Raw genomic sequence first — 14,469 nt, 5'->3', positions numbered from 1 at the left:
CACCATTTTTTGAAAAAAATCCTTTCCCCATTGTATATGCTTGGTTCCTTTGTCATAAATTAATTGACCATATATGTGTGGATTTATTTCTGGGCTCTTTCTTCTGTTCCATTGATTTATGTGTCTCTTTTTATGCCAATACAATACTGTTATGATTACTATAGTTATGTAATATATTTTGAAATCAGGGAGTGTGATGTTTCCAGCTTTGTTCTTCTTTCTCAAGATTGCTTTGGCTATTCAAGGTCTTTTGTGGTTCATACAAATTTTAGGATTATTCTATTTCTGTGAAAAATGCCATTGGAATTTTGATAGTGATTGCAGTGAATCTGTAGATTGCTTTGGGTAGTATGGACATTTTAGCAATATTAATTTCTCCAATCCCTGAGCACAGAATATTTTTCTGTTTATTTGCGGTCTTCTTCAGTTTCTTTCTTTAATGTCTTAGAGTTTTCAGCGTACAGGTCTCGTACCTCCTTCGTTAAATTTATTCCTAGGTGTTTCATTCTTTTTGATGCACTTGTAAATGAGATTATTTTCTGAATTTCGCTTTATGATAGTTTGTTATTAGTGGTAGAAACACAATAGGTTTTTGTATATAAATTTTGTATCTTGCAACATTACTGAATTCATTTATTCTAACAGTTTTTTGGTAGAATCTTTAAGGTTTTCTATATATAATATCATGTTATCTGCAAATAGTGACAGTTTTACTTCTCCCTTTCCAATTTTCATGCTTTTTATTTCTTTTTCTTGCCTAATTGCTCTGGAAAGGACTTGCAGTACTAGGTTAAATAAAAATGGTGAGAGTGGGCATCCTTGTCTTGTTACTGATCTTAGAGGAAAAGCGTTCAGCTTTTCACCATTGAGTATGATGTTAGCTGTGGGCTTGTCATATATGGCTTTTATTATGTTGAGGTAAGGGAAGGATTTCTTAAACAAGACACACAAGAGCGTGAACAATAAAAGGAAAAGATTGATAAATTTCACAACATAAAATTTGAAACTTACGAATGACAGTAGAAACCATTTTTAGAATGTGGAAAAATAAGCCCCTCACTGCGAGATATTTGCAACATGTAACAAAGAATGAGTTCAGATGACCCAAAGAACTCCTAGCATTCAATGAGAAAGCCACTAACCAGCCAGTAGAGAGATGGTCGAAGTGTAGGGAGAAGCTCTTTGCAGAAGGGGAAAACCAATAGTCCGTAAACTTATGAAAAGATGTTCAATTAGTAATGCGGGAAATGCACATTAAAACCTCAAAAGGCAACCATTCCACAGCCAGCAGATTAGCTAAAATGTTGAAGGCTGGCAAGAAGGAGCGGGCATTGGAGAGGAAGCACTGGAGTATAACCTGTCATGTGCATGGCAGGATTGTAAATGCAGACAGCACCTACTAAAGCGTGACATCCAGCTCTCCCCAGTGTTGGACCCTCAAGAGACTCCTCCGTGAGCACCGGGAGATGCAGCGCCTGTAACAGAAAAAATGGAAAACAAGCTCAACACCCACCTGTAGGAGATGAAAAAATACTTTATGGCACATCCAGTCAAAGCAATTCCACGTGGCAGTTAAAATGACAGGAATCAACATAGATAAACCTCAAAAGTATATTGGTGACTAGAGTTACTAAATTATATATACAGCAATGCCATTTATGAGAAAAAATTTGTGTATATATGTATTAGGTTGAGCTATACAAAAAATGTATATGTAGGTAAAATATGTAGATAAAAATATGGCTTTGAAAGAGTTCAATCTAAGATATATTAATATAAATATTAAAAAGTAAAGGGCCGTATACCTGCCAACTTAGGGTAGCGATTGCTTTTGGAGAGGGAGGAAGAGGAAGGGAGTCAAGAAAACCTACAGAGGGAGCTTCAAACGTGTCTGTAAAGTTTGATTTAATACCGTAGAACTAGAGCATGTGGCAAAATGCGAACATTTGTGAAGTCTGAGTTGTGGGCATTTGGATATTTTTTACCTTGTTCTCTATACTTTTCTCTGTTTTTAAAATACTTCGTAAATTACAAAGAAAACCAACAAAGGGCATTCATTGTCAAGAAAGGTCAGTGGCAGATGTGGTTCAAGCAGGCCCCTGTCTTCCTCCATGGTTGTGCTTTATTCTTAGACTGAAAGCCAGGTGGGTGCAGCCATCTCCCACCCAGCCACTGTGTGTGACAACAGCCCAAGGAGGAGAGAGGCTTCCGGTGTCTCTCCAAAGAGTGAGGAATCATCTTTCCCAGAAGCCCCTGGAAAACTTCTGCTTCAGTCCCATTGGTCCAGGGTAGGTCACATGTCCAATCCTGAACCAAACTCTGGGGCCAGGGGAATTCCAGGAGTTGATTGGCTCAGGCCTGTGTTCCTAAGCCAGTCATGGGCAAGAGAGATGAGATTACTCTTAGACCTAATAGGTCCTTGAAAGGAACTGCAGGTGAGGATCAGGTGGGATGTATAGAGGCAGAGGAAACCTGAGGACTCCGAGCATTCTGCTAGAAAGAGGAAGAGGAAATGAATGCTAGGTAGGAAACTAACCCAACAGTGTCTACCAAAGAAAAGATTGTCAGGAGTGAGATTTGAGTATAAGGGAATGTGTCCTTTAAGTTGAAATCTACGTTGTCAGATTGCTTTCTAAAAAGATTGAATTAATTTACATTTCCACTGCTGATGTTGGGCCGTACCCTGCCTGACCCACCAGCAGTAGGATTTCTCACCTATCAGATTGGTAAAAATTAAAGAGTGATAAGTGATAGCTGATGGTTGCTGTGATTTGCGTTTCCCTGACAACTCCTAAGGTTGAGCATCGTTCCTTGTGTTTATTGGCCATTTGAATGTGCTCTTCTATGAACTGTCTATTCATATCGCTTGCCAAAATAAGAGTTCTTGTCATCAAGCTTTTAGACTGCATAAGATTTGAATATGTTTTAAAGGCATTCTCTGAGCTGGGAGGTGAAAAGAAGTGATTATCTATTTCTGGAAGCAGCATGGTGGGTTCATAATAAGAATTACTCAACAAGCAGGACACTCAAGATTATTGTCTCCGCTACTCTACCCTAGTTGCTTGTTTAAGGTGTCACATTAGGGAAACTGAGGCCCAGAGAAGGAAGGCAACTTACCTGTATATAAAATGAAACGGCTGCATGATTATTTGTAAAGGGCTTTTTGCTGCTTTGGACAGGATTGGAGAACTTTTGTCTGCCCTTGACTCACCAGAAGTTCAGGTCTCCCCCTCCTACCTCGTGGTGATCCCTCACTGGAGAAGGTGATCTCTGGGACTAGAGTCCACTTTTCCGGGCAGATGGGGATCCTCAAATCAATCAGTAGCACCCCACTGGGTTTTTGTCCCATCTTGCATTCCTCAGCCGGGAGGCAAAGCCTTTGCCCATTTCAACCCTTCCTCCCTACTCTGAGTTGCTTGCTCCTTATAGGGCACAGGTGGAAGCTTCTAGTTCTGGAGGTAGATCAGACCTTTCTTTTCAAAGCAGCCCCATAAAAGCAAAGCCTGACATCAGGGCCAGTGTTTGATAGCAAAGCAGCAAGACATCAGTTACACATACCACAAGCTGGAGAGGTGAAGAAGGCCAGGAGATGTCAGCTAACAAGGGAATTAAGCAGGTTGTTCTCATTCACGAGTCTCTCTGCTCATTCAGATCAAATTTGCTTATCCAAAGGGCACCTTTTACTAATAAACAGTCATAGCAGTGAGAGTGACAATGTTAGTCCAAGCCATACAGAGAAAGCAGGTTCTTCTGTAGTTATGTCTGCCTCAGAACCTGCGGTGTGGAAGAGGGCAGGTCCCAAGATGCGTGTGGTGAAGAGGGGCTATGGAGTCCTCCGACATGCCCTGGTGGTGCTGGGGTGCTCCTCTGGTGAGCACAGGCTGTTATGCATCTGAATGCAGATATGATGATCCTCGGGCCTTGCCGAGCAGACTTCTCCGCCATGTATAGAGAGACACCACACTCTGCTCCACAAGTGCCACCATGTGTCTCTTGTTCAGTGCTATTGGCATCAACTTTTGTTCTCATGGCTGAGGGAAGGTTGGGCAACCCCCAAAATGGTGCCAGTTTCATAAAAAGAAATATGGGTCAACCTGTGACACCTAATCCCACTCTGATTTTCTTTGAGTAACAAACTTTCATCAGTTTACCTCCGATGTTTACTTCCAAATTTTGAAAGAAGCCTGTGAGTGTGAGGATTGTAATCATTTTGGAATCTTCCTCATTAACATCTGGACAGGCAAAACACAGTTGGGAAAGTCAGCTGACTAGCCTGTGTGGTGGGAGTCTCTGGGGGCAGGGGTGATGAGGGGAGCTGCCCCAGTTGGAAGCCAATGCCTTCGCTCCTGAGTACCCAGAGGGAGTAGCAAAGAGTAGAGCCCAGCTGCCTGCTTCGCTCCCCCATGGCCGGTGCCCACAGCACATTAAATAATGGCACTAACACCACCAAGGGCAACCCCTCCCTTCTGGTCTCCCCACAAGCCCCAGATGCTGTCCTTCACTTGGTATAGTGACTTCACAAAGCGGAGCCCTTTCTGCGCCTTGGAGAACACCTTCTTCAAATTTCCTCCCTGTTACCTTTCTTATAGACTGGAGCATACAGAGAACGCCAGTAACGCCCACCCTGTGAACCTCACCCACCTGCAGCCAACACACAAAAGGAGTTTCTTAGTGTTAACAAAGCGTGATGGCAGATGGCAGTTTATTCCAACCAACAGGCTACAGCATTTCTGTACTTCACCCTCCTGAGTAATTTTCTGCCTTTTCCTGGTGACTATAAAGGACAGGGGCAACCAGAGAAGTTGTTTTTTGTGGTGTGTCATGGACGTGCATGGTGTTCTTTCCTATTTTTCTGGTTTTTAACATAACAAGGCTGGTCACGTTGTCTTTGTGTATCCTTCTGGAGAAATCTAAGTCATTATTTGCGTATAGCTGTTTCTATTGGAACATCCAGCACACGTTTCTAGGCAGCCATAGTCAGTTTCTCAAGGCAGGGTTCAGTTATCATATCTGTAAAAAGTGGGGCCTCTTTAACTCAGTTCTATCCGAATCTTAAACTCATAGTGTTCAGTATAACAGACGTCCATGGGGTGTACGCCACATCCAGGTTGCTGTGCTCAGCACCGCTCTGTGGAGCAGGCCCCCTTCTCATCAATCAGAAAGTGACTCTGCCCCATTATAATGATTTGAATTGGGGGTCTTAATATAGAAGAATGAAAGTGATATTTTAGCATATCTAAGCTAATAAATTATTTTTGGATATTTCCTATTTTCACATTGTTAGAGCTATCTTTTTCTTTTTTTTTCAAATCTAGTCATGTTTTCAAAAAATACAGAAGGAGAAGTCTGTGTCCTACTTAAAATCAACTTCTTTTCTGGTTGCCTGCAGGGTACAGTGACAATGCCTCCGCCTGCAAGGTGCTTCCCAGGCAGTTAGCCTCCTCCTCCAGGCCTGAGCCTTCTGAGCTTGTCACCGTTGCCCGGTCTCACTCTGTCCTGCCTCTGTGTGTCCCCACAAGCTGCTTCCTGTGCTGGGAGTACCCCTCCACCCTCACCATCACAGGCTGACCAACTGCCCCTCACCTGCCACCACCAGCCCGTGGACCAGCCCCTTGCCAAAGCCTTTCTTCTGCTCCCCACCCCACCCCCCCCAACCCCGGGTCTAAGGGCTCCTCCACGTCCTCCTGCAGGTTGTTCAGACCCTCATGAGAGCACCCTGAATTGACCTTCTCTGCTCACGGTCTTCCTCACTGGTCTGTGAGCTCTGGAGGCCAGGAGTCTTTACTTTCATTTGTGTTCCCAGCATCTAGTGAAAAAACAAGTAGCCTCTGGAAGCCCTCAAGTATCTATAAAACAAATCACTGGAGCCTCTAGGCCCATACCTACACCTCAGCAGTGCACTGCAGGGTATCAAAGGATCGTCTGTTCATTCCTTCACTCGTTCCTTCATTCATTCTTCAGCAGAGGTATTGCTTTCCTGCTTTCTGCTGATTCTTGGATGTTAGACCATGTTCTGGAAATCCTGGAGACTCTTCAGAGCCTTCACCTGGCCAAGATGGAATTGAGGTTTACAAACGGTTTATGAGACCTTGTTTTGGGTTCACATAGTTTGGAGTTGATTTTTTTTTATCTTTTAATCTCCATCAGCCCCCAGGATTTGAACTTGAAAGAGTTCTCCCATGTCACTCAGAGTTTGTTTGGAGGAAGTGGAAAACCGTGCAGATTTCAGTATCTCTCACTGACTCTTTTAAAGACAGGTCTGGATGCAGCATTCTGCTAAGGTGTTTTGACTTCCCTTAATGTCCTAGTTGACATCAGAGTTTTATAAAAACGTTCAGAAACCTCTGATGTTACTACTCTGACAGCTGTCTATTTATATTTATAGATTTATGAGCAGAAAGAGGATCACTAAAGCTTTTTTATTTAATCATCTTCTAGACAAGCCATCTGAAAGCAACAGGGAAGTGCTTCATTCTCAGAGGTTCCTGGGCCCTCAGCCAGCTGCGTTGAGGTCCCGTCATAGCTGTTCTGAGCCTTGCTGTGGGAAGGGACTGTCAGCCCAGGGAAAAGTGACTTTCTGCTGATGAGCGCCAGGTGCAGGCGGTCGAGGCCTCTCCACCCATCTGGTTGGGGGTTCCCAGGAGGTGGCTGGCAAAGCCCCACTGTATGTGAGAGAGGCGAATGGTGAAAAGTTTCTGGGGTCCCTGCCCTGGAAGCCTCCAGGTAGCAAATTAACATTAGCCATGTTGTGCTGACTGCTTTCTTCTCTCAGTTGTCTAAACTTGAGCTCTCCAAAATGGGGTCAACACGAAATCACCCACTGTGGAGCAGGAAAAAGTAGAGATCATTAGACCAGAACAGATCTATTCTCATACATTTGATAATGGACCTAATGTGTTAGTATAGTAGTCCATGCACCTACTTTATAAATAAATATGCATATATTGGTGGCATGACCACAGTTTTTCTTTTACTGATGGAGTCGTATGCTCAGAAAAGTTTGGAGACTACTGTGTTAGCTGATTGCCATTAATCTGAAACAGAGAGGGCCAATTTTCAGTTGAATGGATGAAAATGCTAAGAGACTTCAAACTAAGCATCGATTGTGTAAATCAAGTATGGTAATTTTCCTCACAGCATCATATGTTATGTTGGTGTGCACTTAATAGCACTTGGGTTATTTCCTGCAGAAATCTAAAAGTATGAGTGAGATGTCATGTTTTACATATATTGTTAGTTTCTGTATGTGCATGATAGAATGAAGAACTTTTAGAAGGGGTACAACACAGTCAATGCTATCACTCTATATGATACAAAAACTGCAGACGTAGATGGTAAAGGGACCATCATTAATATTTTTCTACATGTTTCAGTATTTTTTCTGTAAGTATACACATTTTTGGTTTACCGAATTATGATTTTGTTGAACAATGTTTTATAACTCAAATTTGTTTCACTTAATATGTATTTTTCCTTGTCAGAAGGGTGGGAATAATATCATAGAGACAGGGTCATGATTTTGAAGGTCACTTGTGGAGGTTTGGCTTCTTGATTCTGAGAAGCAGACCCTGGAAAAAATCTGCCCATGTTGCTTACACTTTCTTTGTAAATCCAAAAACTCATCAAGTGCTTTGCAGCAAGAAAACCAGATTCCGATACACCAGGGAGTGCCTTCTCTTTCCAGCACTGAGAACACCTTAGAAAACCAAATTGAGATGAGAAGCCTTTGCAAGATGCATAGACTTGACCTGAACCTGGAATTCCCCCCAGGCTGGTGGGACCCTTGGCTTCCTGGGCTGAGCTGTAACCAGCTGCTCCATGCAGTGACCTCCTCTGTCTAGTTTCAGGTTCTCCATCAAAATATTTCTGACTGCTTCAGAGAAAATTCTTGTCCCTCCACTCCCACCCCAGTCGCAGGCGGTAGGTAATGTTGACGTGGGAAATATACTTCCACGAGTATCCTTAGATTCCAACAAAACTAACAGTAGCAGAATCTTGGACGTGGGAGTAAAACACAGAGGTATTTAGTAACTGCCATCACTATTAACAGGGCAAGATTAATGGGTGCTCACTGAGGGCAATGGCATAGGCAGAGCAGGCTGCTAGCTCTGAGCCGTTCCTGGCAGTCACCCCCTCTCTCCCACTCCGGCAGCTCATCGGAATGCAAGGGATGTGATTATATGGATAGACCTGACAATGCTATTTTTAAACACAAATCTTATTCTTGATTTTAACACTTTATTAACTCTCATTAGTTTCAAGTTACTGCATAATATAGCACCATGCCTCAGAAATTTGGCTGTGGCTGATCCCTTTCTGATCACCGGTCTCCACCACTGATTATCTCTAACCAGTGAAACCTACTCCACCTCCACTGGGGATGGCTTCAAAACTCTAGGGACCTCATTGGGTTTTTGTAACCCAGTCAGGGTTGAAAAGTGTGTTTAGCATCCACATTTCTTACACATCGTTCAGTGAATGGCATAGGCGTGTTTGTGGAAAGCCATGGATTCCTAGTCTTCTGTTAAGCATCGAGATCCCAGGATTGAAGCGGCAGCCTTCAGAGTGGTCTCTGGCCTCCACCTTTAGGAACCAATGCAGGCTTGTGATGGAGGTTGAGCAGGTGATTCAGCCTACACGTAGCAGTTTTACAGGCTGTGTGACTTCCTCTGTTATCTTTGGAATGCAGTTTGACAGGAAGGGTCTGACTTCCAAATAATTCACTTATTATCAGTCCTCTCTAGTGGCCAGCCCTCCATTGCTAATCAGTGCAGAGCCACCCAAGAGGTCTTTGGTGAATGGTCAGTTCAGCTCTTTGTAAATACTTCTGAATTGGGACATTTCTCTATGAACAGCCCAGATAAACAAAGGGCCCAGTGTATTGGGTTTAGTTGGTATTTTTACCAAGTTCGTTGAGCCAGCCTTCTTCATACCAGTCCATTCTTGGAATTCTGAACATGACTGCTGTACACATCTGAATGCTATCTTTAAGCACAAAGCTTTTGTAATCCATTTGCTTAGCAGTGTCCCTAGGCTGTGGTCCAAAAGCTATAGAAGAGGCAGTTGCCTTCTGGGTTTGCTCTGCCATTTTCCTTATCACAGCAGGGGGACTTCACAGAGGTATATAAAACTGAGTTTGGCCTGAGGTCATTGTTAGGGGGTATGAGGTTGTGTGTGATTGATTAGTAATGTCTTCTGTGAGCACAGGTGGGGAGTGATAACCTGCTGTCAATCTGTCACCCCAGGGCCAACCAACAGTATAAGGTCCTACCCTACTGACGCTTGAAGCCAGCCATTGGGGATTTCACAACACCAGGCTAAAGGATTCTATTAGTGAAGGACTTACCTGAGATCACCAGGAATCAGCTCCTGAACTCTGAGCCATGTCCGACGGGAGCATTTCTTGTCTCCTAAATGAAAGGTGACTTTTTTATGGAGTGTGTTCATCTGCATGTTCAAGATCTTTTCAGTAGCACAAAGACTGGTTCTGTGAAGTATCTTCCAGATACAGGCATCTGAGTTGCTTGCTGTTCTGTAGGCAGAACTGTCTGGTTAGATCAGGGCTTCCCCCACAAATCTCTCTATCAGAGATAAGAACTTTTAATACAGATTAAACCTCACAGCACCAAACTCCAGGAGACTGTCTTGGTTCGACACTTATGCTAGAACATGATGGCATCAAAATATTGACTGGGGCTTAGCAATGCTAAACAGAGATCATCTGGTAATAGTTTTCATAAGAGGATTTGATTTGGGGATAAAATTTCATTTATGATTTTGGTCCACTTGTGCCTTTGCATAGAATTCTGAAAAACTAGAGTAAATAGGTAGGTAATTTTATTTTACTTCTTTGCCGTGGATATTTTTATACATTATTGTATGAAGACCCTTGTAGCTCATGGCAGAAAGATTTTTCCTACTTTTAAGGGAATTTTATCTACAAACTTATTAGAGATCATTTTTCAGTCTTCACATTTCAAGGACGATTTAACTCTCAAGTGTTGGAATGCTTAATCCAATTTCAAAAATCAACTTTAGTTCCACTCAGAAATCAACATATTGTTAAACCACTGGATTCACGTGTGAGACTACAAGGGCGGATGGTGAAAAGGAGTCACGTGGTGGACTCTGTGGACCACGTTAAGTGGAGATCACAGGAGTGTAGAGACTACTTGTGGAGACATTGGCACCCTCTAGGCGTCTTTATATTTTTGTGCCATCCACATTGCTGCCTGCAGAGGGGCTGTCAGTCACCTTGAGATGCTGCAGAATGGACCACCCTGAGCAGAAAGCAAAAATGTACCCATTTGTTCCTTAGTGACTCTCAGAGTCCACAGCTCCCCCAACTAGGAGTGAGCAGTTTGACATGCAGGGACAATGGGGGCAAAGATCCCCACCGTTCAATCGGTGCAGCGCGATGCCAGGGGCTCGGCTGACTGAGACACTGGTGAGCTGGAGCGCTGACACCACTGTCTGTCATCTGTCCCTCTCTGCCGCGTCTCCGGAGCTGAGCACAGTGCCTTGCACCTGGGAGACTTCAATATATTCTTGTTGAATTGAAATGGGTCCTTCATCCCTGGTCCTTATATCCCTGCCCCTGGGGATGGGGCCATCACAAAGGGCTTTCCATTGAGCCATTGACGGCTCTGAATCAGTCCTTAGCACGTCCTCAGACATCTCCAGCATTGACGTGGCTGCTCACCCCACCCCTCGCCGGTCAGCACATCTGCACTGTCACTGGCACAAAGGACAGAGCCGGGGTTGGGGGCCTGGTTGGAGTCTAATATAACTTTCCCCAACAAACCCCCACTGTCTATGTGATGCTGCTGATGCAACAAGCCCTGTGCATCTGCAGAAATGTGTTTAATCTCAAGCTTTAGGTCAGTTTTATATATATATTTTTAATAAGCCTCTGCAGCTTGTGGGGTATGAAATCAGTTTTAGAACTGTAGGGTATCTTAGGGACTTGCCTGGATCTTACTTACTGAGAAGCAAAGTACAATCCAAAATGAAATTAGATTTCTTTTAAAAGGATAAAGACTATGTGTTTTCTGAGTTTCAAAGAAACCACGCAAATGCAACCTGGTCTCCTAGCTAACACACATATTCTAAAACCGTTTACTGGGCTCCTGCTTGCCTTGAGGACTAAGAGGAGGAGGGGGAACCTTCAGGTTTGGGGGTATACCAGGCCATGCGGAGGGTGGGGGAAGCCCGAGTGTCCTGCGCCCGCAGAGGAGGCCTCATGGGGTGAAGGGAGGAGGAGGGCAGGAGCTGGAGAGACACCCACACAGGAGAATGGAGAGGCCTCCCCTTCCCCAGGACTTAGCCCTGAGTTCCGCTGATGGGAACCCTTGGGCCTAATTTATCAGTGGCTTCCTAATCCCCCAGGGAGAGCGGAGGAAATGGCGACCACAGAACACCCACAGAGGGAGAAACTGGAGACCTCTGTTTATCCAAATGAGTTTAGTCTGCGATTAAACGCTCTCAGGCCAGAGCGTTTGCATTTGTGGTTCAGGGTGCCTGGGGCCCTGGGAGAGCTCCCTGTTTAAGGTGGGCTCCAAGCAGCCGCCCTTCCTCCCCGCCTCTTGGGCTGCCATTCCCACACCCAGAGCAGTGTCTGCCCAGCAAGGAAGCATATTCCCCATGCCCAAGGGCTCTAGAGACAGACGTGAACTGTACAGAGTAACTGCTCTGCTTGCCCCACCAGCCTGGGGGAAAACCAAGAGCACGTTTCCTCCAGTACCACCCACCCGAGCCCACCTGGCCAGTGTCCCCAGCGGCAAGGCTCTGCACCCCACCAGGAGGCATTTAGGTGTTTTGCAGACCCATCCTGCCTGGTGCTGATTCTCTGCCCTGATGCTTGCCTGTCTGAGGGTCCCTACCTGTCCCTGACTTATCTTCCTGCAGGGCCAGGACCCCCAGCCTCCCTGGCACTGATGCTGCTGCCACTGTGTGGCCTGGGGGAGTGAGGAGCCTGCTCTTCCTTTCACTCAGACCCCATTCCCCAAGCACAGCTGAGGTCAGCCCACCGCGTTTGAAACTAGGTCAGCAGTCCAGAGACTTGTAACAGAGAAACGGGAAAATGGACACTGGATATAGGGCCCATCCCTCCGCAGGGCCACCCACTGAGCACCTTTCCCAGCTCCCACACTCCCAAGAGGTGGAGGATGCCTGTCTTCCTTTCTCCCCCATCTGCAGAGATGACCAGCCTCTGGAAACAATGGCCTCCCCCAGTGCAAGGGCCCACCCTTTGATCCTTCTCTTTCTGCACCTAGCTCTGGCCATGTGAACCACCCCCCCAGCACCCCCCCCCCCCCCCGCCCGCCAAGAAATACCCCTTTACTTACACCAGGCTGGCTGTGTCCTCTTTCTCTCACCTGGACATTGCCACCAGCACATGGCGTATTGCTGTTTGAGGATCTTTTAGCATGAGAACTCTCCATCAGCCTCGTTGACTGTCACTTGCCAGTCCTCCCTGTGTAAGGGTGACTTAGCTCTCTGGTGGCTGGTGTGTTCCCTGAGTCCGAGTCATTTGGTGTGGTGGCACAGTGGATGTGAGTGCAGCATCTGGAGTCCAGGCCTCCTGTAAGGAACTTCAGCCAGTGGCATCCTTCCCAGGGCCCCTAGGGTGTCTGCCCTCACCCTTGCAGGAAACTGCCTGAACGAGGAACCGCCCCCGTCCACAGGCAGAGCTCACCGCTGCCGCAAGCTGGCAACAGTGTTCTCTGAGGCAGCCCCAGCTCTGTTTCTACAAAGGAAACAGATGCCGCTCCGCTTACATCACAGGTCTTAAATTAATAAAAAGGCAGCTGTGGTGATACACTATTATTTTAATCACAGAGATACAAATATTCCTGATTCTGGCAGCCTTTTCTTTGTGAGCACTGACCCTGTTCCAGAGCCGGGCCCGGGGCTCTTCCTCCTCAGGGCCACTCCCGAGATGAGTTTTCCTCTCCTGCCTTCCTGATGAAGACGCACTCCGAGAAGCCAAGCCTCTTGTTGCACAGCGAATAGGAGGCAAGGTCTGGACTGAATGCAGGGTGCTGACCCCAGGTGCTGCCCTGGACCGTAGACCCCTTCCAGAGCTGGGCAGGTGTTTTTCCAAACAAGGAAATTGCCCCAAAGATCCTTCCACTGACATCAACCTTGGCGCCATTTAGAAGCCAAGAAGCAACCTGGTCAGGTGGAGAGCGAAGCTGGACGTCCAGCCAGGCTGGGTGTGAAGCCTGAATCCAGGGCTTCTGGTCATAGGACGTGGGCAAGTTTTTAAACTTTTCTAAGTTCATTCTCTTATCTGTTCCTTATCTGTAAAAGCACAACAGTAATGCCTCCCTGTGGGGGTCCTGACAGTCAGAGGTAATGGATAGAAGGCGCCTGGCAATGCGGTGACACTGGTAGTCACCCTTCCCCAGCCCCATATTTTAATATCAGGTCCTGTAAGAATATTTTAATTCAACTTAATATTTTTATGTGAGAAAAAACCTATAAGCTGATGAATCATGACCAAGAGAACCTGGTGGTTTTTCCTGAAACTACTGGGTTGTTTTGAGCCATCAGGATTCTGTGAACTGTGACCTCGGGGAAGGAGTCTCTGCACTCGCTCAGCTTTCATTTCATTCTGTAAGACAAGCAGTATTTACCTAATTGCAGTGACCTCAGAGAAAATACCCTGCAGTTGTGGAATTGATGAGATGGGCTAAGCGTTCCACTGAGAAGTCCGTGTTTATGTAAGAAAACCACGTCTCTGTATGGAGTGAAATTGTGGTCTTTGCTCACTTTTCCTCCCTTCCCTCTGTGGAAAAGAGGACAAGCAGAGTGAGTCAGCCAGAAGCTCAGCCAGTGCCAGGAAGAGCATGTTTGAAATATTTCTTGCATTTTCTCCTTTTAAGTGCAGTTGTAATGTGAGGTTAAAAGGTTGGTCATTTTATTTTGTGTAGATCATCAAACGCCATGCCCGTGGGGTTCTTTCGAGAAGGTTGTATGTCTCGGGGTACATGGTGGGGTTTCTGTGGACTAACGGGGGCGAAGAGTGGGGGGATCTGGGCTCAAGATCCAGGGCTGCCACCCAGGAGCCCTGCAGGATGTTTCATGCAGCCGTGTCTTTAAAATGGAGGAGTTAGGACCGTCTGTGGGGGGTAGCAAGGGTGAGGGATGTGCGGCTGAATGAGAGAGCAGACGGGCGAAGATGCCCGCTCCTGCAGCCCCTTCCTGTGGGGAAGCAGCGCTAGTAATAGCATCAGCACATTAATCTAAAAATAAGGCCTGCAGAGTGCTCGGTGCTTCCTGGAGACAGACTCCCTTTCCCTGATCTTCCCTGGTCTTTCCAGGCCCAGAACAGCCAAGCAGCTCTTGTCCCTGCTGACGAGAGAACCAGCTTTCCAGAGATGCTCAACTGTCCTTCCAGCTGTGGTTGTGAAATGCCAGCCCTCTGAGCGAGGAGGCTGTCAGGCTTCTTGGCTTGCTTTGGCT

General features: G+C 46.0%; 1 long non-coding RNA gene across 2 annotated transcripts; it reads right to left on the bottom strand.

Annotated features, from left to right (window-relative positions):
• Positions 1-441: 441 nt before the first annotated feature.
• On the bottom strand, positions 442-12,727 carry LOC139075959 (uncharacterized). Of its 2 annotated transcripts, none has more exons than XR_011527026.1 (3): positions 12,348-12,487; positions 9,347-9,532; positions 442-1,475 (listed from the first exon to the last, which is right to left on the bottom strand). It is a non-coding gene; the product is annotated as an uncharacterized lncRNA (long non-coding RNA). The 2 variants fall into 2 exon arrangements; XR_011527025.1 differs by lacking the exon at positions 442-1,475 and adding an exon at positions 6,401-6,820 and having other exon boundaries at positions 12,348-12,727.
• Positions 12,728-14,469: the final 1,742 nt, after the last annotated feature.

The sequence above is a fragment of the Equus przewalskii genome, chromosome 15, assembly GCF_037783145.1.
Source record: "Equus przewalskii isolate Varuska chromosome 15, EquPr2, whole genome shotgun sequence".
Taxonomy (NCBI): Eukaryota; Metazoa; Chordata; class Mammalia; order Perissodactyla; family Equidae; genus Equus; species Equus przewalskii.
This window is presented reverse-complemented; position numbering and strand designations above follow the sequence as displayed.